Genomic DNA, 27060 nt, shown 5'->3' with positions numbered 1-27060 from the left:
AGGTTCTTCCATGTTCTCATATATGGCAGAATTTCCTTTTTCTAAAGCTGAATACATATTCCATTAAATGTATATGCCACATTTTTATTCATTAATCTGCAATGGACATTTAGATTGCTTCCCTATTTTGGCTACTGTGAATAACACTGCACTGAATATGGGAATGTACCTATCTTTTCAAGATCCTGACTTAAATTTGTTTGGATATATATACATGAATAAGAATCATAAAAAACAGTCATCATGCCTTCAAAAAATTTGAAATATTTGAAGAGTTAAAGCAAATATATATAAATGCAAATGAGTCAGATCATTTGTAATTGATAACATCTAAGCCATAGGAAATAAATTCAGTAGATCACAGAAAGAAGAAACAGGAGTCTGATTATTTGGGAGTATATTCAAATATATGTGAGAAAGAATTTTGGAAAAGGCAACAATATACAAGTTAACTAATGTTATAAAATAATTATCTATAAAAGAAACCATGCCTCACACATTTATTCTGAGATATAGTAGTCATTCGGGGAAAGAACCTAGAAAATGTTTTTTAACAGCGTTTTATCTAAAGGTGTTAAGAAAAAAATTCAGAAAATACCTAAAATTTCTAGTGATTCTTTTGTCATCAATAATTGATTAAAGCCTACTACATTCTAGGTTCTAGAGCTGAATTTTTCTCTCATTCCATTTATCCCTCTGTTAATGGAAAAGCCACCCTCAGTAATTCCTGCCTCCTGTTATTCATTTTCATGTGTAATTCCCCACATTGTCTAGCATGCACTGCATGATGAGAAGGATAATGTAGAAGGTGGGATAGGTTTCTTCAATGGGTAGATTATAAGACACTGTTTTTTCTGTCTTAAACCCATTCTCTCTCTTGCATTGTTTGCTCCAGTGTAAGACATAATGCTAACAGTCTCATGCACAGGCTCATGCGTCAAGAAACTGAAGCATCTTTTCAACAGTCATAGAATCGAGCCTGGAAATGAACCCTCCAGACCCACTCAAGCCTTGTGCTGATGGTCAAAGCAATGGCTGATGGATACTTTGATTGCAGCTTCATGCAAAACTGAGCCAGAACTAACATGTTTTAAGCACTTAAAAACCAACAGAAACTACAAAAAATTATGTTTTTGTTGTTTTGATATGCTAAGTTTGGGGTAATATTTTATGCAGCATTAAATAATTCATACTTGGATACCTCAAAGTGGCATGTTGCTCTAACAAACACAAAAATTATAGGACTGCTTTGGGACTGAGAGGAGGGTTTTATAGTCAGTGAAAAATTAAAGTGTCTCAAAGAAGCTGTTACCAGAAGACTTATGGTGAGAGTTTCAAGTAAAGGAAGATAATACTACCATTAATTAAAGGAAGCAAGAGCTTTGCTATGCAACAAAATTAAGTTCAGCAACATTGTTATCCAAAATCCTGAATAAAGTAGAAATTTTATGTAATAAATTGGATGAACTAACTAGTAAGATCCCAACTATAGTATTAAACATGCTACCTGGTATCTTTTTCTACTTTTAACAAAAAGAAAGAAGAGAGAGATAAACTAAAGGCAAAGTTATAAAGAAAAAAAAAGCTATGACTTCATAGTTTTAAAAATTTTCTGCCTCTCATTGCAGCAAGATGCTATAGTTAACAAATGGCTCCCCATCATGGTAACCATATGGGAAAAACTTGGAGCAGTTACACAAAAGAAAATGACAAAGGAGTCAAAAAAAAAAAAAAAAAGAAGCATAATGATACCAAAAGACATCAAAAATAAGGAAAGAAAACAGTATAAGAAAGAAGGAATAATGAATCTACAAAACAATCAGAAAACAATTAACAAAACAGTAATAGTAAGTCCTTCCTTATCAACAATTACTTTAAATAAAAATAAATCAAATTCCCCAATCAAATGAAATAGAATAGCTGAATAATTTTTTAAATTTATTTTATTACTGCTGTTTTATTACAGTTGTTCCAATTTTCCCCCCATTGCTCTCTATTGCATCCCCCAGCCCCCACTTGTACAGTCAATCTCCGCCCTAATGTCCATGTACATGGTTCACTTACACTAGTTTCTTGACTAGACCTTTTCTCTTCTTTCCCAACTTCTCCCCTTCCCCACTCCCTTCTGGTCACTGTCAGTCGATTCCTTTAAGAATAATACAGGAAAGGGTGAAGCCAAATAACTTATATGGATGACTCACGGATATAAACTAAGGGCGGGGGTGGGATTGCTTGGGGGAAGGGAGGTACTGGGCAGAGGGAAGCAAAGGGAAAAAAATGGGACAACTGTAGGAGCATAATCAATAAAATATACTTTTTTAAAAAGGAAAGAATCATGATATCTTTGTTCTGTTTTCCCTTACCCCCCTTATAAAAACCTCTGTCTGCACTGAGATGTTAAGATTGGCTTTGAGACAAGAGTTCCCCATCTTCCTGAGATGACGGCACTTGAATAAATCACTTTCTTTTTCATCAGCACCTGTCTCATAAGTCTGGCTTTTGGTGCAGCAGGCAGACAGACCTGTGTTTGGTTATAGAATGAAGAGTTCAGAAATAATCCCAAGCCTATAAGACCAACTAATACTTGACAAGGGAGACAAAAATACTCAATGGTAAAAAGACAGTCTCAATAAATGATGTTGGGATAATTGAATACTTATATGTAAAAGAATGAAACTGGACCCTATCTTATTCACTTCCAAGATTAACTCAAAATGAATTAGATTTAAATGTAGCCCTGGCCAAGTGGCTCAGTTGACTGGAGCATCATGCCATACACCAAAAGATTGTGGGTTTAATCACCAGCCAAGGCACATACCTACGTTACAGGTCCAACCCCAGGTCCAGGTGCAAACAGGAGGCAACTGAATGATGTTTGTCTCACATCAATGTTTCTTTCTCTCTTTCTCTCTCTTTCCCCCTTAATCTCTCTCTAAAACCAATAAACATATCCTTAGGTGAGGATTTTTTTAAAAATACTTAAATATAAATCCTAAAAATAAAACTCCAAGAGGAAAACTTAGAAATAAATCTTCCTCATAGGATCCTGGAAATAATTTTTTGGATATGATATCTAAACTACAAGCAACACATCAAAAAACCAACAAGTGGGACTACATCAAACTAAAAACTTTCTGTACAGAAAAAGAAACCATCCATAAAGTAAAAAGAGGGCCTACAGAGAGGAAAAAAAAATTAAAAACTGTGTATCTGATAGGGGTAATATAAAAAATATATGAAGAATTTATACAACCTAATAACAAATGAATAAAGCAACTTAAAAAAATGGGCAAAGAACCTGAATAGACATATTTCCAATGAAGATATAGAAAATGCCAACAGGTACATGAAAAGGTGCTCAACATTACTAACTATTAGGGAAATGTAAATTAAAACCACAATGAGATATCACCTCAAGTCTGTTAGAATGGGTATCAGCAAAAAGTCAAGAGATGACATATGTTGGAGCGGATGTTGACAGAAGTGAACCCCTGTGCATTGTTGGTTGCATTGAAATTGGTATAGCCACTACAGAAAACAATACAAAGGATCCTTAACAAACTGAAAATAGAACTATTGGGAGCAGAAGATGGCGGCAAAGTAGGGGCAGTGTTCTCAGCTTGCTCCTGTTAAGGAGAGACTCCAGGAACGAATGCGGAGAGGAGTGACTGAATGAGTGTGGATCTTCGATAGCGTGAACAGGGAGGAGAGCGTGGGAGCAGCGTGGAGGGGGGTGGAGGAGTTTACCACGCACTGCAGGCTGAGTCATTCCAGGTGAGAGCTGCTTGGAGGCTCCCCCTGCTAGGGGCACACCAATAAGTGAATTCTTGTAGGGAGTTAGGGAGAGGATTTGGCTGAAAAAGCCAGAGGAGTGAGAACAGTGAACAACCAGGACGGGGAGAAACTCTGTGATCTGAGTCTAGAGGGAAACCTCCTCAGCTGCAACCTCTGACTGAAAGCTCAGCATTCCGGGCACACGCAGCACTTGCACTAGGGCCCTAGAGAACAAAGGGACAGTTTGGGGGCAAGGAGACTGGCCGCACAGAAAAGCCGCTGTGGAACTCCGGACAGGGGGAGAGCTCCTGAGCAAGAGAGCAGTGCATGCCCCTGGCACTTTGAGTGATCATGCTAGAATCCCACGGAATAAAAGGCAGCTTTGGGGCTAGGAGAGAAATAGGGCACACAGGGTGTGTAAGTAGGGAAGAGAGCGGAGGCGGTGGTTCTGGAGTGGAGACGGTTTTAGGGCGGGGAGAAGGGGCCACAGGGAAAGGCTGCTGCAGAGCTCCAGACTGGGGGAGAGCTCCGTGGTAGGAGAGCGCTGCGCTGACCGACCACACTAGAGTCCTGCAGAACAAAGGGACGGTGCTGTGGCGGGAAGAAAGATAGAGCAGGCAGGCCTATAGACAGGGAAGCCAGCGGAAGCTGTAGCTCAGAATGGAGACAGTTTTGGGGCAAGGAGAAGAGCCCACACGGGAAAGCCACTGCAGAGCTCAAGACTAGGGGAGAGGCCCTGGGCAGGAAAGGGCCACTGGGCCTGGCACTTTGACCGACTGTGCCAGAGTCCTGCAGAACAAAGGGATGATCTTGAGACAGGGAGAGAGGTAGGGTGCGCAGGCATATAGACAGGGAAGAGAGCAGAAGCTGTAGCCTGGGAATAGAGACAGGACTGGAGGCAGGGCGGGGGTTGCTGACAGGCACAGGCTGGACCAACAGTGGGAAGGAGTAGCTGGACAAGCCTGAGGAGGGCTGAGGCTGCCTCAGGAGGGGACAACTAAATGCAGCTCACAGCAGAGCGGCGGTAGGCCCACGAAAAAAAGACTAGCAATCCCAGAATCAAGCAGGATCTTCTCACAGCCAGCCAACCAACCAGAAAAGATTTGAAACCCATGGAATTTTGAATAGGGGTGGACCCAGGAAGGAAGGAAGGAAAAACAAAAAACAAACAAACCAAAAATACCTAGAGACTGTGCCTAAAAGTTGAATTGAGTTAAAATCCTCTCATTCTTTTATTTCTCACTCTCTCTCTAACTGCCCCTCCCATCCTTTCTTATTCTCTCTCCTTTTCTCCCCACCTCTTCCCTCCCTTCTCTCCCCTTAGCATTTCTCCCTGCATCCTATTCTTTGTTAATTTTTTAATTTTAAGTTCTCTCCTGTTCCTTCCTATTCCCTTCTTCTAATCCCCTTCCCTCCCCCTTATCCTCGTCCTCCCTCCGTTTCCTTTCTCTCTCTCTCCTTTCTCTGTGCTAAACACCTTCAATTTTATTAAATTTCTTTCTTTATTTTGTCTCCCTTCAGTCTACATTCATTTTTCTTTCATCCCTTGCCCTTATTTCCCTTCTCTCCCTATAAATATTCTCTCTCTCTTTCTTTCTCTCTCCCTATTCCACTTTATATTCTAATCTTTTAATGTTTAAATTTTAATTCTAATCTATTCCCCTCCCCCTTCACCCTCCCCTCCTTAACCCTTCTTTCTTTCCTCCCCATCCCCTCACTTCTTTCTCTCCCTTTTGTATTTTTCTCCTTCATCCTATCTTTTGTCAACTCTTCAATTTCAATCTTTCCCTCCCTAATATCTCCTCTTCATCTTGATTTCCTTCCCTCCCCCATGTTCTTTCCCTCTCCCATCCTCTTGCTTTCTTATCTCTTATTCCTCTCTCTATATATTCTCCATTTCTCTCTATCTTGCTATTTTATATCATGTTTTAATCTCCTAATTTTTTTATAATATATATATTTTTAAAATTTTAATCCAGTCCCCCCTCTTCTCCCTCCCCTTCTTCTTTCGTTCTCTATCCTACCCTTCTCTTCTCTACTTTCTCTCTCTCTCCCTTCCTGTCTTGCTATTTTCTACTCTGTATTTTTATTCTTGAAAAATTCTTTCTCAATCTGTTTCCTACCTTCTAACCTCCTCAGCCCTCTGCTTCAATTTCTGGCTGTCTGTCTGCCTGGATGTCTGTTGTGTCTATCCTCCCTTCCACACTAAACATATAGCATACACCGATTATATAATCCTAATACTATACACTTCCACTTTCTCACTACACACTGTAACCCTCTGCTCCTTTTGAAACATACAGTGTAAGTGTTAATTGCTGTCTTACATAACCTTGATCCCAATTGCTAATATTATTACTCTATCAACTTCCAGCTCAAAAATTACAGTTCCTTCATTTAAAACAACTCCTATCTGTTTCTCCTATGAAATAAGAGTCCTAATATCTCCACAAGTATATTAATACGGGCTCATTTGCAACCTATAGTGAGATTATAGTTGGGGGAGATATTGGAGGGTGTGGGTTTTTTGCATGGGTTGCGTGATTATGTTTCAGCAGCACCTCCACAAAAGATCTCAAGACAAGTTGGGCAGAGTGACTCTCAATCAACTAACCAGAGAAAAAGATCCACCAAAGAGTAGCTGAAATACAACCAGACAGATTAAAGAAATAACATCAAGGACAACACAGACGGTGATCCAAGAGGGTGGAGGAGTAAGTGGAAGCTACACTAACCTCCTCCCAGGACCGGCCAGTGCTGACTCAGCCCCAGTACAGCAGACAGACCATTCCCCTCCAAGTGGCGTTGGACTAAAGGGAAATAAATGCCCAGTCTACAGGAATTAAGCTGCCACACCCATGGTCCTTAAGCCTGACAGCTAATCACAGATTGAGTAGATTAACAACTATAGAACAGACAAAGGCAGTAGATCCCCAGAAGTCTCCAATAGGCTGCCTAGGGCCAGTCTGGTACATGATCTGACGCTACCAGAGGCAGATCCAGGAAGTGCAGATCATTCTAAGAAGCACCAACAAACAATAGAAATCACAAAAATGGGGAGACAGAGAAACAACCCCCCATCAAAAGAAAAGGTAGAATCCCCAGAGACAGTGCTAAATGAAATAGAGGGGAGCAAAATATCAGATATGGAATTCAAAACATGGGTTATGGAGAAGCTCAATGAGCTCAGCAGAAACTACAAAGAACTCCAGGGAAACTACAAGGAACTCCAGAAAAACTACAAGGAACTTACAGAGAATTACATGAGCGTGAAAAAGGACATAGAAGCTATCAATAAGAGCCAGGAGGAAATGAAGAATACGATCTCTGAATTAAAGAACATAGTAGAAGGAATTAAAAGCAGGCTAGAGGAAGCAGAAGATCGGATCAGCGAGCTGGAGGACAACGTACACAAAAACTCCCAGAGAATGCCACAAAATGAAAAAAGACTGAACAAGACTGAAGAGGTTCTAAGACAACTGCAGGACAACATGAAACATAATAATATCCATATCATAGGAATTCCAGAAGGAGAAGAAGAAGAGCAAGGGATAGAAAACCTCTTTGAAAAACTAATGACAAAAAACTTCCCTCACATGAGGAGAGAAAGAGTCACGCAAGTCCAGGAAGCACAGAGGGTCCCAATGAAGATGAACCCCAACAGGCCCACCTCAAGACACATCATAATTAAAATGGCAACATTCAAAGACAAAGAGAGAATCCTAAAAGCAGCAAGAGAGGAACAACTAATAACATACAAGGGAGCTCCAATAAGGCTATCCTCAGATTTCTAAGCAGAACACTACAAGCCAGAAGGGAATGGCAAAAAATATTCTAAACAATGAAAAACAAAGGCCTACAACCAAGAATACTCTACCCAGCTAGGCTCTCATTCAAAATGGAGGGTGAAATAAGGAGCTTCCAAGACACAAGAAGGCTAAAAGAAAACATCTCCACCAAACCAGCAATGCAAGAGATGCTAAAGGGTCTGCTTTAAGAAGATAAAGAAACAGAGAGAGACAGAGAAGAACACGAGTACAAAGGGGGAAAATGACAATGAATAAGTACTTATCAGTAATAACCTTAAATGTAAATGGATTAAACACACCAATTAAAAGACATAGGGTAGCTGAATGGATTAGAAAGAATGACCCACATATATGCTGTCTACAAGAGACCCACCTTAGAATAAAAGATCTACACAGACTGAAAGTAAAGGGATGGAAAAAAGTATATCAAGCAAATGGACATGAAAAAAAAGCTGAGGTAGCAATACTTATATCAGACAAAACAGATTTCACAGAAAAGTCCATAAAAAGAGACAAAGAAGGGCATTTCATAATACTTAAGAGAAAAATCCATCAAGAAGATATAACCCTTATAAATACATATGCACCCAACTTAGGAGCACCCAAATATATAAGGAAAATTTTGAAAGACTCCAAGAAAGATATAGACAGCAACACACTCATAGTAGGGGATGTTAGCACTTCATTGTCAACAATGGAAAGATCTTCAAAGCAAAGAAACACCAAAGATATTGAGGCACTGAACAACAGTCTAGATGAAATGGACTTAGTCGATATATATAGAAGTTTTCACCCCAAAGATGCAAAATATATATTCTTCTCAAGTGTACATGGAACATTTTCAAAGGTAGACCGCATGGTAGGACACAAAACAAGCCTTAACAAATTCAAGAAAATTGAAATTATATCAAGCATCTTCTCAGATCACAGTGGCTTAAAATTGGAAATCAACCTCAAGGAAAAAACTCAAAAACATTCAAACTCATGGAGAATGAATAACATGCTATTAAATAATGAATGTGTGAACAATGACATCAAGGAAGAAATCAAAAAGTTTCTGGAAACTAATGATAATGAACACACAACAACCCAAAACCTAAGGGATACAGCGAAAGCAGTCCTGAGAGGAAAGTTCATAGCAATACACACCTACTTAAAAAAGCTAGAAGAATCTCTAATAAAAAATTTAACCCTACAGCTATAAGAACTAGTGGAAGAACAATAAGAAAAGCCCAGATCAAGTAGAAGGAAGGAAATCATCAAGATCAGAGCGCAACTAAATGACATAGAGACTAAACTAACAATTCAAAAGATCAACAAAAGTAGGAGCTGGTTCTTTGAAAAGATAAACAAAATTGACAAGCTTTTAACCAGGCTCATGAAGAAAAAAAGAGAGAGGTCCCAAATAAATAAAATCAGAAACGAAAGAGGAGAAATCACAACTGATATCACAGAAATACAAAGGATTGTAAGAAATTATTACGAACAACTGTATGGCAAGAAATTTGACAACCTAGAGGAAATGGACAAATTCCTGGAAACCTGTAGTCTTCCCAAACTGAATCAAGAAGAAGCAGAAAGTCTGAATAGACTAATAACAGCTTGTGAAATAGAAGCAGTAATCAAAAAACTCCCAGCCCACAAAAGCCCAGGACCGGATGGCTTCACAGGTGAATTCTACAAAACATTTAGGAAAGAACTAACTCCTATCCTCCTTGGACTATTCCTAAAGATACAAGAAGAGGGAAGACTCCCAAACTCGTTCTATGAAGCCAGTATAACCTTAATTCCAAATCCAGGTCAAGACACAACAAAGAAAGAAAACTACAGGCCAATATCACTGATGAACATAGATGCTAAAATCCTCAACAAAATATTGGCAAACCAGATCCAGCAACACATTAGAAAGATCATACACCACGATCAAGTGGGATTCATCCCAGGGATGCAAGGATGGTTTAATATTTGCAAATCAATAAACGTAATACACCACATAAACAAAATGAAAGACAAAAACCACATGATCCTATCAATAGATGCAGAAAAAGCATTTGATAAAGTACAACACCCATTTATGATAAAAACTCTCAGCAAAATGGGAATAGAAGGAGCATACCTCAACATAATAAAGGTCATATATGAGAAACCTGAAGCCAACATCATATTCAATGCGCAAAAACTGAGAGCATCCCCCCTGAGATCAGGAACAAGACAAGGATGTCCGCTCTCTCCACTCCTATTCAACATAGTCTTGGAAGTTCTAGCCACAGCAATCAGACAAGACAAAGAAATAAAAGGCATCCAAATTGGAAAAGAGGAAGTAAAACTGTCATTATTTGCAGATGACATGCTAGTGTACATAGAAAACCCTATGGATTCCATAAAAAAACTACTCAACCTAATAAATGAATTCAGCAAAATAGCAGGATACAAAGTCAATATTAAGAAATCGAAGGCATTTTTATACACCAACAATAAAAACTTAGAGATAGAAACTGAAAGAAAAATCCCATTTACCATAGCAACAAGAAAAATAAAATACCTAGGAATAAACTTAACCAAGGAGGTAAAAGACCTGTACTCAGAAAACTACATAACACTGAAGAAAGAAATTAAAGAAGATACAAATAGATGGAAGCATAAACCATGCTCATGGATGGGAAGAATCAACATCATTAAAATGTCCATACTACCCAAAGCAATTTATAGATTCAATGCAATCCCTATTAAAATACTAGCAACGTATTTTACAGAACTAGAACAAAAACTTCAAAAATTTATATGGAACCAAAAAAGAGCCCGAATAGCCACAGAAATTTTGAAGAAGAAGAACACAGTAGGAGGAATCCCAATATCTGGTATCAAACTATACTACAAGGCCATTGTAACCAAAACAGTCTGGTACTGGCATAAAAACAGACATATAGATCAATGGAAAAGAATAGAGAGCCCAGAAATAAACCCAGGTTCATACGGTGAACTAATATTTGACAAAGGGGGAAAGAACATCAAATGGAGTGAAAAGAGCCTCTTCAACAAATGGTGTTGGGAGAACTGGACAGGGATATGCAAAAAAATGAAACTAGACCACCAACTTACACCATACACTAGAATAAACTCAAAATGGATCAAAGACTTAAATGTAAGCCGTGATACCATAAAAGTCCTAGAGGAAAAATAGGCAGGAAAATTTCAGATATCGCACGTAGCAACATTTTCACTGATATATCTCCTAAGGCAGGGGAAATAAAGGAAAGAATAAACAAATGGGACTACATCAAACTAAAAAGTTTCTGCTCAGCTAAAGAAAACATCAGCAAGATGCAAAGGAAACCAACCATATGGGATAATATATTCACCAATGACATCTCAGACAAGAAATTGATCTCCAAAATATATAAAGAACTCATACAACTCAACACCAAGAAGATAGACAACCCAATTAAAAAATGGGCAAAGGACCTGAACAAACACTTCTCCAAAGAGGACATACAGAGATTCCATAGACATATGAAAGAATGCTCAACATCACTAGCCATCAGAGAGATGCAAATAAAAACCACAATGGGATCCCACCTCACACCAGTCAGAATGGCCATCATCAACAAATCAACAAACAACTTGTGCTGGAGAGGATGCGGAGAAATGGGAACCTTGGAGCATTGTTGGTGGGAATGCAGACTGGTGCAGCCACTATGGAAAAGAGTTTGGAATTTCCTCAAAAAACTAAAAATGGAACTGCCTTTTGAACCAGCAATTCCATTGCTAGGATTATATTGGAAAAAATTGAAACACCAATTCAGAAGAACCTATGCACTCCAATGTTCATAGCAGCACTATTTACAATAATCAAGTGCTGGAAACAACCTAAATGCCCATCTGTAGATGAGTGGATTAAAAAACTGTGGTACATTTACACAATGGAGTACTATGTAGCAGAAAGAAAGAAGGAACTTCTACCATTTGAAACAACATGGATGGAACTAGAGAGAATTATGCTTAGTGGAATAAGCCAGGCAATGAAAGAAAAATACTTTATGCTGTCACCTATTACAGGAAACTAATGAACAACACAAGCAAATGAGCAAAATTGAACCAGAGTTACGTAAACAAGAAGTAGACTAACAGTAACAAGGGGAAAGGTCGGAGGGAGAGAAGGGGGTAAGAAGGGGAAGGGTCTAGTCAAAGAACATGTATAAATAACCCACGGACATGGGCAACTGAGTGGGGATTGAATGTGGGGGAAGGGAAGGACAGGGTGCAGGGAAGCAAGAGGGGGGAAAAAGTGAGACAACTGTAATGGAAAAACAAACAAAAAATTTTTTTTAGTGGGGGAAAAATGAAAATATGAAGAATGGAAATGCCAGTTCAGTGAATATTAGGACAAAGATTTTCCTTCACGTTGTATATTTTTCTCCCTATCTGATCCCTTCAGAGTTTTGCATTCTAAACAAGTAAGTAATGACATAAGTTTCTTTGCATAAAACTAATAAAACCTGTTGTTAATAGAGGTTCCTTTTTTCCCCATTTTTTTTGACCAAGTCTTTGACTGGAATGTCAAGCCTAAAGGAGACATGCTTGGGCTCAGGTTGTTACCAAAAAGCCCTGAGGAATGGAGAATGACTTTCAAAGGTAATAATAGCCTGCGAAATAAAAGGCCTGGTACCATGGTTGGTTGTGCGGTCCACAGCAATCTTTCCAGGGAAGGAACAAAGGTTGTTTTCCTGAAATATGGCTAGAAGGGACCTTAAGGCACAAGGAAAAACCAGAAAGACTTGGAAAGGACAGGTGCGTACAGGCAAGGATGAATGCCAGGTATGTGGCCCAGCTTCTGTGCCCTGAAGAGCAGACTGAGGGTCATGCTAAATGTTCCTTGGGTAAGTTCCAGCAAAGCAGAACTAAAGATCATAAGTGATCATTTGCTGCTCTTGTTGTGTTTATGCAAATGAACAGGATAAATTAAAAATGGACTTAATGTAGTCCCTTTAATGACAAGGAGGGTAATCTTAGGGAGAAAAGTCATTATTCAAGGAAAATCACAATGATTGGTGGTAGACTATAAAGTAGTGCAGCTAACCATCTTAAAAGTTTCTTTTCATTTAAAATATGTTTTCACTTGAAAATTAAACCATGTCTGTGATATCATCAAAAATATTTAAGTTGCAGGCAAGTAGAATGTCAAGTGCCTTGCAACTGCATGTCTTCCCAATAAGACAGTCTTACAGATTTAGAGACTTGTTTGTGGGTTATGTTACATAAATTAACATGTGTTTTCTGTTTTCAAAGGGCATAAGTCTATGATGGCATTACCTGAGTGATTGTCTGTATGTATAAGCCTCACTTAATCCTCTCTGCAGCGCTGCCTTCTGAGACTCAATGGTTTGGCTGAACTAAATGGCTGGGTTAGTGAAGAATGGGGTGGTCTGTGGGCTTCACTTTAAAACTGGTTTCTCTTTTCTATCCTAATGGCTTGGACAGGAAGGACCCAGAGGTCTGAGAGGGGGGAAACCTTAACTATTTCCCTCAGCCCAAACTAAGTATAATGGGCAAAAGGGTTTTGGACAGATGAGATGTGCCTAGCACACCTTCCTCCAAAGAAGCCCTTTTTTTTTCTTTTTTTTTTTCCCCTAATGTGGAACATTGAAAAATTAATCCCTGCCTTTTGTCATCTAGTAGTTATGGATTGAATGATGTCTTTTAACCCTTTTCGCCAAATCTGTTGCCCTCAGAACACAACAAGGATGCCAGCCTGTTAAACCAAGCATGCCGTTGTCCGGAGACAGCCAACTGATCTGGAATCTGCACGGTCCTTCCCCATGTGGGAAGGCCACCCTCCCCTCCACACCCCCACTATTATTAGGGACTTCAGGACCCAAGGGTAGGTAGGACAACGACCATGTCCATCTTGAAGCAGTTAGAGGAGCTTGAGACCTTCGCCCATTGTCCTTTATAAGATTACAAAGGGTCTTAATATCTGAGAGGGAGGGTTAGTTATTTTTTATTGTTAAAATAATTATTTAATCACATATTTACTAAAAAAGAGAGAGAGACAGAGAGAAGAAGAAGAATATATGAAAGGGTGAAGCTGGAAAGCTTGTATGTACGAACCATGGGTATGGACTTGGGGGGGGGTTGCTGGGGGAGGGAGATGCTGAGTGGAGGGGAGTAAAAGGGAGAAAATTGGAACTATTGTAACAATATAATCAATAAAATACATAAAAAAAAAACAAAAAAATGAAAAAGAAAAAGAAAATAGAACTATTATATGATTCAGCAATTCCAATTCTGGAAATATATCAAAGGAAATAAAAACACAAACTTAGAAAATATCTGTAGCCCTCCCATGTTTATAGCCATGTTTCTTTTGTAATAATCAAAACATGAAAACAACCTAATCATTCATTGAGGCATGAATAGATGAAGAAGTTGTGAAATATATACATATACATGTACATACACAATAGAATGTTATTCAGCCATAAACAACAAGGAAATTCAACCATTTGGAATAACATAAATGGATGTTGGAGGCCTTATGCTTAGTGCAATAAATCAGACAGAAAAAGAAAAATATTATATAATCTCATTTTTATGTGAAATCTAAGTAAAACAAAAGCAATAACAACAACAAAAGAAAAAGTAAACTAAATTCATAGAAAGCAGACATTTGGTTACTAGAAGCAGAGGGTAGAGGAAGAAGTGATTGGATTAAGGTGGTCAAAGTATACAAATTTCCAGTTATAAGTACTAGGGATGTAATGGACAACATGATAACTATAGTTGACACTGCCCTATGAAATGTAAATTGCTAAGAGAATAAATCCAAATAGTTCTCATCCTACATGGAGAAAATATTTTTCTTTTCTTCTTGTTTTCTTTATATTGTATCTATTTAAAATGATGGACATTAGTTGAACCTGTTGACAGTAATCAATTCACAATAAATGTAATTCAAACCATTACGCTGTATACCTTAAACTTACACAGTGATGTTTGTCAATTAGTTCTCAATAAGGCTAGAAAAATAAATGGCTTTTAAGCTAAGATCACATGCAGGGAAATGCCAGAAAAATATGATCCAATGGTGACTAAAATATGATCCAAATCTTCTCTCAGATATCAAAATTACCTAAAGTGCCACATACAGTCAGATAAAATGCCCCTAATCTGATTAAGAATGTGGCTTACAGATCCCATCAAACAATAAATTTATAATCATCTTAAGAGCATTGTCCATCAACCTTCCCTGAAGGAGATCAAGGTGTAAAAAATAACTATTTTAAACAATATTGATCAAATACAAATGAGTCTCAACCAGAAGAAATTTTGCCCCACCCCACCCCATTCCCCATGAAGGAGATATTGGGCAATGTCTAGAAATAATTTGGTTTATCATAACTTCGGGAACTACATCTGGTTTCTAGTGGGTAGAAGCCAGGTATGCTGCTATGCACATTGTAGTGAACATACCTGATCTCCCCCAACCACAATAAATACATATACAGCTCAGAACTACCATATCAATAGTGCTGAAGTTGAAAAACCCTGTCTAATGGAGTGAATTCTGATGAGCTTTACAAAAGACCAACATACTTAAATATGTATATACATATATTCACAGAAATACCATCAGCTTAGATTGAAATGATGAGAAACAGTATAATATGAAACAGAATTTGGATTCCCAAAATTCTTTTGTCAGGAAGCTGCTAAGAAAATTACTCAGCTGCAAGCAGATGCTATCAATAATGAAATAGAAAGGATAAAACTCAGAGAGTGAAACCAAAAACCCAGAGGAAGGCAGTCTAGAATCATGAAAAATTATTCATAGGGCTTAAGACTTAATCAAGGACATTACAACATTTATTGTGCTCAATTTCAGAAGTATTACAACCAAAGACTCCTTTATGCATCCCATGATCCTTTTATTAAAAAAAAAAAAACACAACCTTTATATTATCATATTTCTATCACCTCATTACATGCTGGGAGTACAAGGGTTAGATAATTTGTTTAAATAGTTTATTAAGTAAGAATAGTATATTTGTTTAGCTAAGTTTATGAAACTCCATTCAAGGAGCTTCATCTATACCTGGACCTAATTTAGATGAAAATGTTCTGGATTTTGAGACCTTAAAAGAACATGAGTTTATTTTGCTTATGGGAATGATATAATTGGGGAAACAGGGTGGCCTATAACAGCTAGCCTTCAATTGACCCTCAATATTTCTTACTCTGTTATTCACACCCATATGCAACTGTTTTCCACATAATATTAGGGTTCATGTATTCATTATCTATTGCTATGTAAAATATTACCCTAAAATTTTGTGGCCTAAAACAACACACTTTTATCTTAAGTGTCTGTAGGTCATAAACCTGGGCATAGCTTAGCTGGGTCCTTTGCTTCAGCATCTGTCACAAATCTGTAATAAAAGTGTTGAACTGGACTGTGGTTTCATTTAAAGGCTCTATTTAGAAAAAAGCCACTCTCAAACTCATTCACATGATAACCGGCACAACTCACTAACTAAGAATTTGTTAAAAAGAGGACACTAGTTCTTTTCTGAAATGAGTTGGCCTCATGTCCTTGCCTCATAGGCCTCCCACGCTTGCAACAAAGGCTGTTGTTAGCTTACAGGCTATACACATATAAAGATTAAAGAATTGTTATGAGGATTAAATGTGTAGATGTAGGTAAAGTGTTAGTGCTAGTAACTGACAGCAAAATATAAGTGCTAGATGACTATAATTACTAAGAAAAGGGAGGGAAAAACATCAATGCAATGGATTTACTTTAAACAATTTAAATGTTTTAATTTCCAGAACATCAAAGATTATACACATAAATGCATGAGTTATTACAAATATAAAATGAAAAAAAAAGAACAAGTATTCATTTCTATTAAAACTGGCAAACAATTGAAGAATTAAAACATAAATATACATTATTTAAGTAATCTCCCTATTAATAGCTTACTAAAGAGAAAAAATAATACAATAAATTCATATATATTTTATTGCTAAGTCACAGAGCATACATCTGTTATAATTCAATAATAGAATTCTCCTGAGGCAAGAAAAACATATGTATAATAAAGTCCAGTTATAATTGAGTCAGTAGACAGTCAACCTCATATATTATTATATGCAGGGAAACTATTTCCAGGATAAAGTATGGAATTATATTAACAACTGTGATTTCCTACTAAAATAATATACAACGAATTAGGTTTTTATGTGGAGACCTAGTTTCTACATGACTAAGTTACTCATATAATGTATGAATTATCTGTGTTTTAATGATTCACACAATTTCAGAAGCAAGTTATTTATGTTTACTCAATGGCAGTCTGTTAGGTAATTGCTGATAAGACATAATATCCAAATATCATGCTATATACCCAAAATGATTATCCTCAATTACATGCAAAGTAACTTAAACAAACACAATTTCTTATTTGCTATTGTTTAAAGCCTTGTTTAGCATTTATTTGCAATTGCAAAATAAAATTGCTTGTTGATAAATATTTATTACCTAAGATAAAAGGAGAAAAAATGGCCTCTCTATGCTCTAGTCTTTATTTTGTTAGTTACTAACCAGGTTGGAAAAAGTCAAAGAAAAAGAGAGTAAATCCAGGAAGAAAAAAATCCATTATCAAGACTTAGTCTATAAATTTGTCTTTTCTAATTTTTCTGGAGCATTACAGAGGCAAGTGGGAAGTTTTTCTGAATTACAGTATTTAGAATAAAACAACTTACAATCTATCCCTACAACAGGGTCCTCTCCTACTGGGTTTCCAGGATGTTTACTGGTCAAATCCATAGACCCTGTATGTGAACCTCAAATTTACTTTCACTATTGCCAGAGTCACATTTTTTTTTCTGATTGATACATAGCCCTACTTCATTTTCTATACCACTTGCTCTAAATTCAATTTTTTATTCATTCTTTTAATATACTGTCTAAAGTTCCAAACATGCATCAAGCAAAAACTTTCCAAATCAAGACTTCCTGTACGAGCATTCAAAACCTTGGCTGTGTGTGTGACAGATATATAAATAAAGACTCATATATAACTACCTATAAATGTTTTGACTTTTCATGGGTATTTAATGTAAATCATTTATCAATATTTCCAAAAATAACTGAGTTATATCTCAGATAATGGTTTGTTTTGGGCTCTTGCTAAGCATCAGTCTTAATGTCCAATAGCTAATGGTCTTAATATTTGATTTCTTCTCTCAAAGCTTTCATAGACTCTCTTGACTAACCAGTTAATTTAGAATAAAAGTAATTGTTCATCTTTTAAAATCACCTAAATTTATTAATGAATCTAATAATTGTGTTATAAAATAATGATAAACAAGAAAAGAAAAAATACTACAACATGCATATACTATGCAGCAATTGGCAATTAAAGAAATGGATTTAGTGCAAGCCAGTGAAGGAAGAAAAACTGTTTATGCACAATCCTTGGATAATCTATTAAGCATTTAAATATGTGATTTCAAAATGGATAGAGATCTTTAACATTACCTGGCCCCACCTGCCAATTAAAAGACAATCTTAGAATACACATTTTCTATGATGAGACATAAATGACATAGCAACTTTCATTAATTAAACATATCAGTTATTTAATTTGTTTTAAAAGGCAAATAAAAATATTTTTAAGTAATTACTGGGCTTCTAACTTTTATTTTTTAATTTTATTAATCCTATTCTAAATGTCTGTTTTATTTTCTGATATTGTAATTGTGTACTGACTAAATTGATTAACTGAAAATTTAGAAGATGTAAATATATAAGGTCATATGTATCTCTGATATACACAAGGTTAATACAGAAGCTATCCAGCCATGTAACATGAAAAAGAGAGACTTTGTTGAAGAAGATACAAAATACAAGAAACATTGTAACAAGACAATGTTCCCTTCAAAGTAGGCACACTGAGACCTCACACATTCCCCCCAACTGCCACTGGTTGCCTGATCATATTTTTCTGAATCTCACCATTGGTCTAAAATTTCTTCCTTTTCAAAGGTGATTTTAGTTTTGGGAAAAGCCAGAAGTTGCAGGGCACCAATCTGGGATGTATGGGGAATGAGTTACCTGGGTGATTTGATGTTTCAGCAAAAACCTCTGCATAAGACATGATGCATGAGAGGGCACATTGTCATGATGCAGTTGCCAATAATCAGTTGCTCATAGATGTGGCCTTCTGAATCATCCAAATAGTTTCTGCAAAGGAAAGTTCAAGCTAACACAAAATTTGACACAGATTCATTGCTCTACTCTCTCAGTCATTTTGAATGCAATGACCACACAGTGCACATGCTCACTCAATGGCGTCTACTGCCCCCACTGACTAGTACAGTAAAGTTGCCATTGTTCACCCATGCACTTTCCAGTCCACTCTACTTGCTGCCAGGTTACATTGATATTCTCATTCTATTAACAATGGCTGGTCATTTTCTGGACTCACCTTGTGTGTGTGTGTGTGTGTGTGTGTGTGTGTGTGAGAGAGAGAGAGAGAAAATATATTAAGATATGATATATTGTAAATATATACACATATATTAATGTACTTATTTATCTGCTTATCTTTTTTTCAAATTAAAAAAGGAAAATTATTTAGAGTAACAGAGGTAGAAAAGGTGAGCCATCTGGATTGCATGAGCTCAGGAAATGAGTTACTGCTTAATTTTCTGAATCAAATTTTGCACAATTGTTTCCAAATCTATCTAGAAAACTTCCTAAGAAATATAGAAATCCAGAGTGGTACAAATTCTATCATTGTATTTTTTTAATGTTTAGATTAATCTACATATTTTATTTAATATTTCTCACTGAGGGGAAATAAAAGAAGAGTAAAAAGAAAATCCTTGTTTTTCCAACTAACCTGTCCACATGAGTGTTCATACACTCTGCTTTCTCTCTTGCTATTCCTATTTCTAGATAACCTGTCCATGTCATTGTCCCTAGCCAAAATGAATCCTTAGCTTTGCAATATATCCCTTTTACTCTTACATAATCGATGACATTTTTTCCAGTAATTCTTCCTTCTTTCAGGAAATTATTGATTTTCCTCTCTATATTGGATCATCCCTATCAAAATAAAATCTATTATTTCTCCCCTCTTATATTTTTATCATGGTCCCATAGTCTGCCACCCAATTTCTATCACCTCATTACTATCAAAACTCCCTGTAAGAGTTGCCTACACTCAAAGAAGGAATACAGCTACCTGAAAACTGGAGACAACCAGAAGTTCCAGAAAATCAAGCTACATAGAAGTCCAACAGACAAGGCTATAAAGATGATGTGCTCGTCCAGACATGTGAGAGGGGAGGAGCCTGGGTGGAGAGGATGCTGTGTGGTGGTGACAGTGGCAGTGGTGGCAGCGATGGTGGCTGCAGCAGCAGTGGCAGTGGCAGGCTGGTAGAAGGTGCGGTCACACATTTTAAAAAGTGGGGAGGGACATCTTTGGAGTTTCCAGCTCCTGACAAGACCACAAAGCTCACAGTCCCAGCACCAGGGAGAATCAAGCCTCCTTGCTTCTGACTGTGCAGACAAGTGGGGGTTGGGGCAGAGAAGGAGACTGCTGGTCTCTCAGCAGAGTCTGTTTGTTTGAAAGGCCCCCACAATCCTGGAGCATCCACAGACCCAACCATTCTGGGAGCTATGGCCGAGGTTACAGCTAGAGAGATGACAGTCACATATGAAAGTGGGAGAGGTACCTGGAAAAGGGTTGGGGGCTGGGCATGTGGAATTCTTTCCTCTCAGACACCTCCCCCACATACAACACCACAGAGAGGGGGAATGGATCAAGGTTGTGATAGGAGAACTAACCGATGAGGAGATAGCCAACCTAACAGACACAGAATTCAAAACACTGGTGATAAAGATGTTCACAGGCTTCACAGATATGTGTGAGTATGACAAACACATAAGAGAAAAGTGAAGGCTATGCTAAGTGAAATGAAGGAAAATCTACACAAAACTAATGGTGAAGGGAAGAAAACCGGGATTCAAATCAATGATTTGGAATATAAAAAAGACAAAAACAGTCAGCCAGTATAGAATGAGGAGACAAGAACGGAAAGAAATAAGCAGAGGCTTAGGAACCTCTGGGACAACTTTAAAAATGCCAACATCTGAATCATAGAGGTGCCAGAAGGAAAAGAGGAAGAGCAATAAATTAAAAGCTTATGTGAAAAAATAATGAAGGAAAACTTCCAAAATTTTGCAAAGGAAATAGACATACAAGTCCAGGCAGCACAGATAGTCCCAAACAAGCTAGACCCAAGGAGGACCACAGCAAGACACACCGTAATTAAACTGCCAAAGGTGAAAGATAAAGAGAGAATCTTTAAGACTTCCGGGCAAGATGAAGGGCTAGACTGACATGCTCCATCTCCCTCCACAACTAAGAAGGAATACAACTACTGCAAAACCAGAAATAATCAGAAGTTCCAGAAAATAAATGGAAGTCCAACATATGAAGTTATAAAGAAGTGGTGCTCATCTGAATGGGTAGGAGGGGCAAAGCTGGGGAAGAGAGGTCAAGCTGTGTTGGCGGCGGCGGCAGTGGTGATGGCGGTGGGATGGTGGTAAGCACAGACATCCATATTTAAGGGGAGGGGAGAAGCTCCTGGGGAGCCCTCCTGGCTGCAGACCAGACCCATTAGCTTGCAATTCCAATGCCGGGGAAGGCAGACCCCCATTGCCTTGGACTGTGAGGCCCAGAGGGGGTGGGCGTGGAGGAGGAGGCTCCCGGTCTCTCAGCAGAGAGCGAACAGCAGGAATCCATCTTGGACACCCACTACCACAGAAAATGCCACAGTGTAGTGAGAAGGGTCATCTGGTTGTGACAAGCGCACAGAGTTCTGGCCCTATAGTGTAGGAGGTGTAACAGCCCTGTCTAGGAAGAAAACGTAAACACAAAATTGTCAGGATGGCACAGATCATGATAGAGATCCAAGTGACACAGCTGACCAGACAGAAAATATCTAATCTAACAAAGCAGCAGTTAGGAAATCTTTCTGTGGCACAGTTCAGAGCTTTGGCTATAAAAATGTTTACAGACCTAACACAAAATCTTAAACAAGACGGGGAAGGAATGAAGGCTAGTCCTACTGAAATGATCAAAAACACATACAAAACAAGTGGTGAGGCAAAGAAAACCAGTGATCAAATCAACAAATCAGAACATAGGGAAGGAACAAACAGTCAACCAGTGCAGAAAGAGGAAAAGAAAAGTGAGGAAAATGAGGAGAGTCTCAGAAACCTATGGGACAGCTACAAGCAGGCCACCATCTAAATCATAGGGTTGCCAGAAGGTGAAAAAGAACTAGAAATTGAAAAACTATGTGAAAAAATAATGAAGCAGAACTCCCTAACTTGGAGAAGGAAATAGACTTACAGGTCCAGGAATCACAGAGAGTTCCAAAAAACTGGACCCAGGGAGAACCACACAAAGACACATTATAATCAAAATGTTAAAAATTAAGGATAAAAAGAGAATCTTAAAAGCAGCAAAGCAGAAAAAGAGGATTACATACAAAGGGGTCCCAATAAGACTATCAGCTGATTTCTCAAAATAAACTGTGCAGGCAAGAAGGGACTGGCAAGAAATATTCAAAGTAATAAAAAGCAAAATCCTACAACCAAAATTACTCTATCCAGTGAAGCTGTCATTCAGAATAGAAGGGCAGAGAAAGTGCTTCCAGGACAAAGTAAAACTGAAGTTCATAAGAACCAAACCACTACTATATGAAATGTTAAAGGAACTTGTTTAGGTGAAAGAGGATCAAAACTATGAACATTAAAATAAAAACTATCACAACAACCAACAACAGAAGCTAGGGAATCGAAACAAAGGCAAACTAAGTAGACAATGAGAGTGGGAAAAGAATTATAGGTACATGGAACTTTATGGGGGGAGGTCAGCAGGGAGGGCATATGCGGGGAAAGGGAAGAAGATGGTACAGGAATTAAGAAGCATAGTAGGAGGGAGTGGAGTAGACAGGAAAATGTTGAGAAGAACTATATGCACAACCAATGGGCATGGACTAAGGGGGGTGTCACTGGGTGGACGGGAACAAAGGGAAAAGAAATTGGGACACCTGTACCAGCATAATCAATAAAGCATATTTAAAAAAGAGAGAGAGCATCTTAAAAGCAGTAAGAGAAAAGCAATGAGTTACCTACAAAGGGGTGCCTATGAGACTATCAGCTGATTTCTCAAAAGACACTTTGCAGGTAAGAAGGGACTGGCAAGAAGTATTCAAAGTGTTGAAAAGCAAGGACCTAAAATGAAGATTACTCTATCCAGCAAAGCTATCATTTGGAGTGGAAGGGCAGATGAAGTGCTTCCCAGACAAGGTAAAGCTAAAGGTGTTCATTATCACCAAACCATTATTATATGAAATGTTAAAGGGACTTATTTAAGAAAAAGGAGATCAAAACTATGAACAGTAAAATGACAACAAACTCACAACTATCAACAACTGAATCTAAAAAATAAAAATAAAATCCAACTAAGCAAACCAGAAGAGGAACAGAATCATAGTATAGAGATCATTTGGAGGGTTATCAGCTGGGAGGGGGAAGGGGGAGAGATGGAGAAATGGTGCAGGGACTAAGAAGCATAATTGGTTGGTACAAAATAGATGGGGGTAATTTAAGAATAATATAGGAAAGGGTGAAGCCAAAGAACTTATATGCATGAACCATGGGCATGACCTAAGGGGGGTGAGATTACTGGGGGAAGGAGGGTATTGGGCAGAGGGCAGCAAAGGGGGGAAAATTGGGATTACTGTAAAAACATAATCAATAAAATATACTTTAAAAAAAAAAAAACAGTTGTCTACACTCTTTGTTTTCAGATACTCCCATTCTGTTAATGAACAAGTGGTATTACACCCCCTGCCACTGAATATAAGCACAACCCAATTTGGGGGAGTGGGGACTCCCCAGCTATAGGCCAATTTCTTCTGAATAACACAGAAAGAAGCCATCCACTTCCAAAACCAGAGTCAGTGTCCAGATACTCCACTCCATTCTTATCTGTCCTCCTGGAGCCCAAGGCTGCTACATGGATGGGGATGGCTTTCTGGCTTCAGGCTTTCTCCCTGGAGTGCACATTTGTCAGACAGTCATTGCCATTGCCTCACCACAGCTTCCTTTGCCTGGGACCTGGGGCAGCTGCCAGATCACTGCAGCTGGTTATGCAGGGGTCTCTGTCCATGGCGCCCCAGTGGCCAAGGCTTCTCATGCCTCTGGGGCCAGTGAACACTACTGCCTGCACTACCCTCAGAGCGAGAGCAGGGATGCAGTCTAGGACTCAGGTAGCATGGAGCCATAGCATTCTGTGGGCCACTGCCAGCAGGGCACATGGCCCGGCTCCAAATCAGGCCAGCAAGGGCAAGGAAAGAGAGCAAATCTCTATGTGACCTCCATCTTAAAGTCCCAGCCCAAGATCCTATGCATGGTAGAAGCCAGTAGAAAGGTCTTTTCATTTGTCCAAACATCTCACTGGCCTGGCACATGCATCTCTAAAATCTTCCTTCTGTTGTTCACACAGTTGCTTGGTTGCCAGGACAATGTACCCTGGCATGTTAGGCTGGTTCAGGTGTGCACTATCTTGTTTACTCTTCCCTCAGGCAGCTTGCTCCTATGGGCCCTCTCTTCTTGTCCTGCGTAAGGCAGGCTCTTACAAGTCACCTTGGGGATCCTTCCCCTACTGTGGGGAGGGCAGCTTTTTGTGCTGCCTTGGGGTCTCCCCCAACCCCCAGCAATCTAGCCAGACCCTCCCTGTTACAATCTTATTTTTTTTCTCTTATCAATCCCAAAAAGGCTTTTTCCTATATCTTTTGAACAAAGATGCTAGTATAAAATTCAACAGTGCCATGTACGCATTGGAACTTAGGTGACATTAAGACCTGAAGCGAGAACCTTAATGGGCCTGTGCAGCAGGAGTGGCTGTCATGGAGATCTTACCAGAGAGAGAAAGGGAGGGAGAGAAATACCCTGGCATTTTTTCCTTCTGCCTTCCAATCTCCTGCAAGTATCACACACTGACCACCCCCAATGGGTTAGCCCACAAATGAAAATAGCCTTTTTGAGTAAACACAGCCAATGTAGGATGTATAACAAAGGAAGGATGGGTCTGAGTGTAAACAGGCCTCAGGACCAGCATAACAGGCATTGAAAAAAAAGCTGTTAATTCAATAAATGATATAAACATGTGAGGTAGATTGGGAAAATATAATGTAATAATATAAATATATATTAATGCTATTAAAGTGAAATTAATGAAGATACATTTTCTGCTTTATGTATAATAAAATGACATACCATCATATAATTATAATTATTACATATTATGTTTATATTATAAATAAAATGCAGTTTATCTTCAATAAATTTTTCTAAAAAAGAAATGTCAAAATTAAATTTAGCTTAGAGATAGTAACATTTTAGCACCTACATATGTTCCAATCATATATTAACATTCATAAAGCTAAAATAAACAATTCTTCAGCATTTTTCCTAGTTTAACACTTAAACCTTGAAATTACAATCTTAACACTTAATGAAAAAATGAAAACAATGTATTTCTTCACAAGGCATAGGGTAGAACTCAGGTGAACTACCTAGGTTTTTCTCAGGGTATAATGGTATACAATGTTCGTAAAGATGTAGTCCTTCCAAATAGAGGGCATTTTAAACCTTCTTACACACCTTGAACTTAGATGTTCTAAGAGTCAAACCAATAAAATAATACAAAAAGTTATAGATAAGCAAAAATTTATTATAGTTTTAGAAATCTTTACAAATTTTTAATTCTTCACTGAATTGTATGCCTTACATAAAGCATTTTTAAAAAATAATAATAGTGGTATATTGTAAAAGTGATCCTCAATAAGTTTAATAGTGATTTCTCATGAGACCATGGAGGGCAGAATAAATGGAATTATATAATAAAATGAATACATAAAAAAATAACTGCCAATCAAAAATTCTATATTTTGCAAAACTGTCCATTAAAAAATGAAGAAGAAAGTAAGACATTCTAAGAAAAATAAAAGCAAGAAATTTGTTATTACCAGAGCTTCCCTACAAAAAAATGGTAAAGGGAATCCTCCAGACCGAAACAGAAGGACACTAGACAGTAACTAGATTTCATATAAAGAAGTAAAGATTTCCCATAAAGGTAAATACATGGACATAAATATAATTCAGTATCATTGTATTTTTGGTTTGTAATTCCACTTTTCTTCCTACATAATTTAGAATACAAATAAATAAATATATGTCTATGTTATTGTACACACAATAGATAATGATGTAATTTATGACAATGGAAATATAAAGGAGGTAGGAGAGAACAAAGCTCTATAGAAACAGTTTTATATGCTATTGAAGTGAAACTGGTTGCAATTTAAATTAGATTATTATAAATTTAGGATGTTAAATGTAAGGTGCATAGTAACCACAAAGAAAACATCTAAAAACTATGCAAAAAAAAGTTTAGAAGGAAATCAAAATAGTTCATTATTAAGAAAATCAAACACAACATAAGGCAGAAATGAAGAAAGTGAGAGGCAAAAAAGTATTAAGCATACAGAAAACAAATAGTGAAATGGCAGGAGTAAATACTTCCTTATATAGTAATTACTTTAAATCTAAATAGATTAAACTCTCCAATCAAAAGGTAGGGATTGGCACAAAGGACAAATATGTGGTTCCACTAAAAGAAGCATAAAAAATATGATCTTTCATGGACAGAAAGTATAAAGGTTACTAGGAGCTGTGGAGAAGAGTTAATAGGGGGTTATTATCTAATAATTACTGAGTTTCTTTTTGGGTAATAAAGTTTTGGAAATAAATAGCCCAGGTGGTTTCATGATACTATAAATATAATACTACTTACTGAACTGTACACTTCAAAATGGTTAAAAAGAAATACACACACACACACACACATACACATATATACATATATATATAACACATATATAATTGTAATAAGAATAAATTTGAAAACTTAAAAAAAAATCTCCTTTTAGCTCCAGGCTTATTTTCCAGGAAAATAAGACTTATTAAGTATGAGTCTTCCCCAATATTCTTGAAAATCTCAAGTAGGGTCTCATTGGCTCCACTTGGGTAATGTGCCCAATCCTGAAACAATCATATTGATCCTGGAAATGGGTATCTTGACTGAACAGGGCTGACTCATAACCAAATTGTACCCAGAAGAGTACATTCTACTGCCTGCAAACAGATGGAATTAACCTCTTACAAGAATGAGAAATTCTGTTTTCAGTAAAGTAGGAGTTTCAGCAGATCAAAATGGCAAATTGCTACATCTGTTTTATCACGGATCTACAATTAAACATAAAACTGAAGTTATAGAAATATGTTTTAAGTAATAAAAACAACTTGTTATAGGTTTAATTATTTATA

The sequence above is a fragment of the Furipterus horrens genome, unplaced genomic scaffold (genome assembly GCF_987537825.1).
Source record: "Furipterus horrens unplaced genomic scaffold, mFurHor1.1.pri manual_scaffold_12, whole genome shotgun sequence".
Classification (NCBI taxonomy): Eukaryota; Metazoa; Chordata; class Mammalia; order Chiroptera; family Furipteridae; genus Furipterus; species Furipterus horrens.
The sequence above is the reverse complement of the archived record's forward strand: the minus strand, read 5'-3'. Positions refer to the sequence as shown.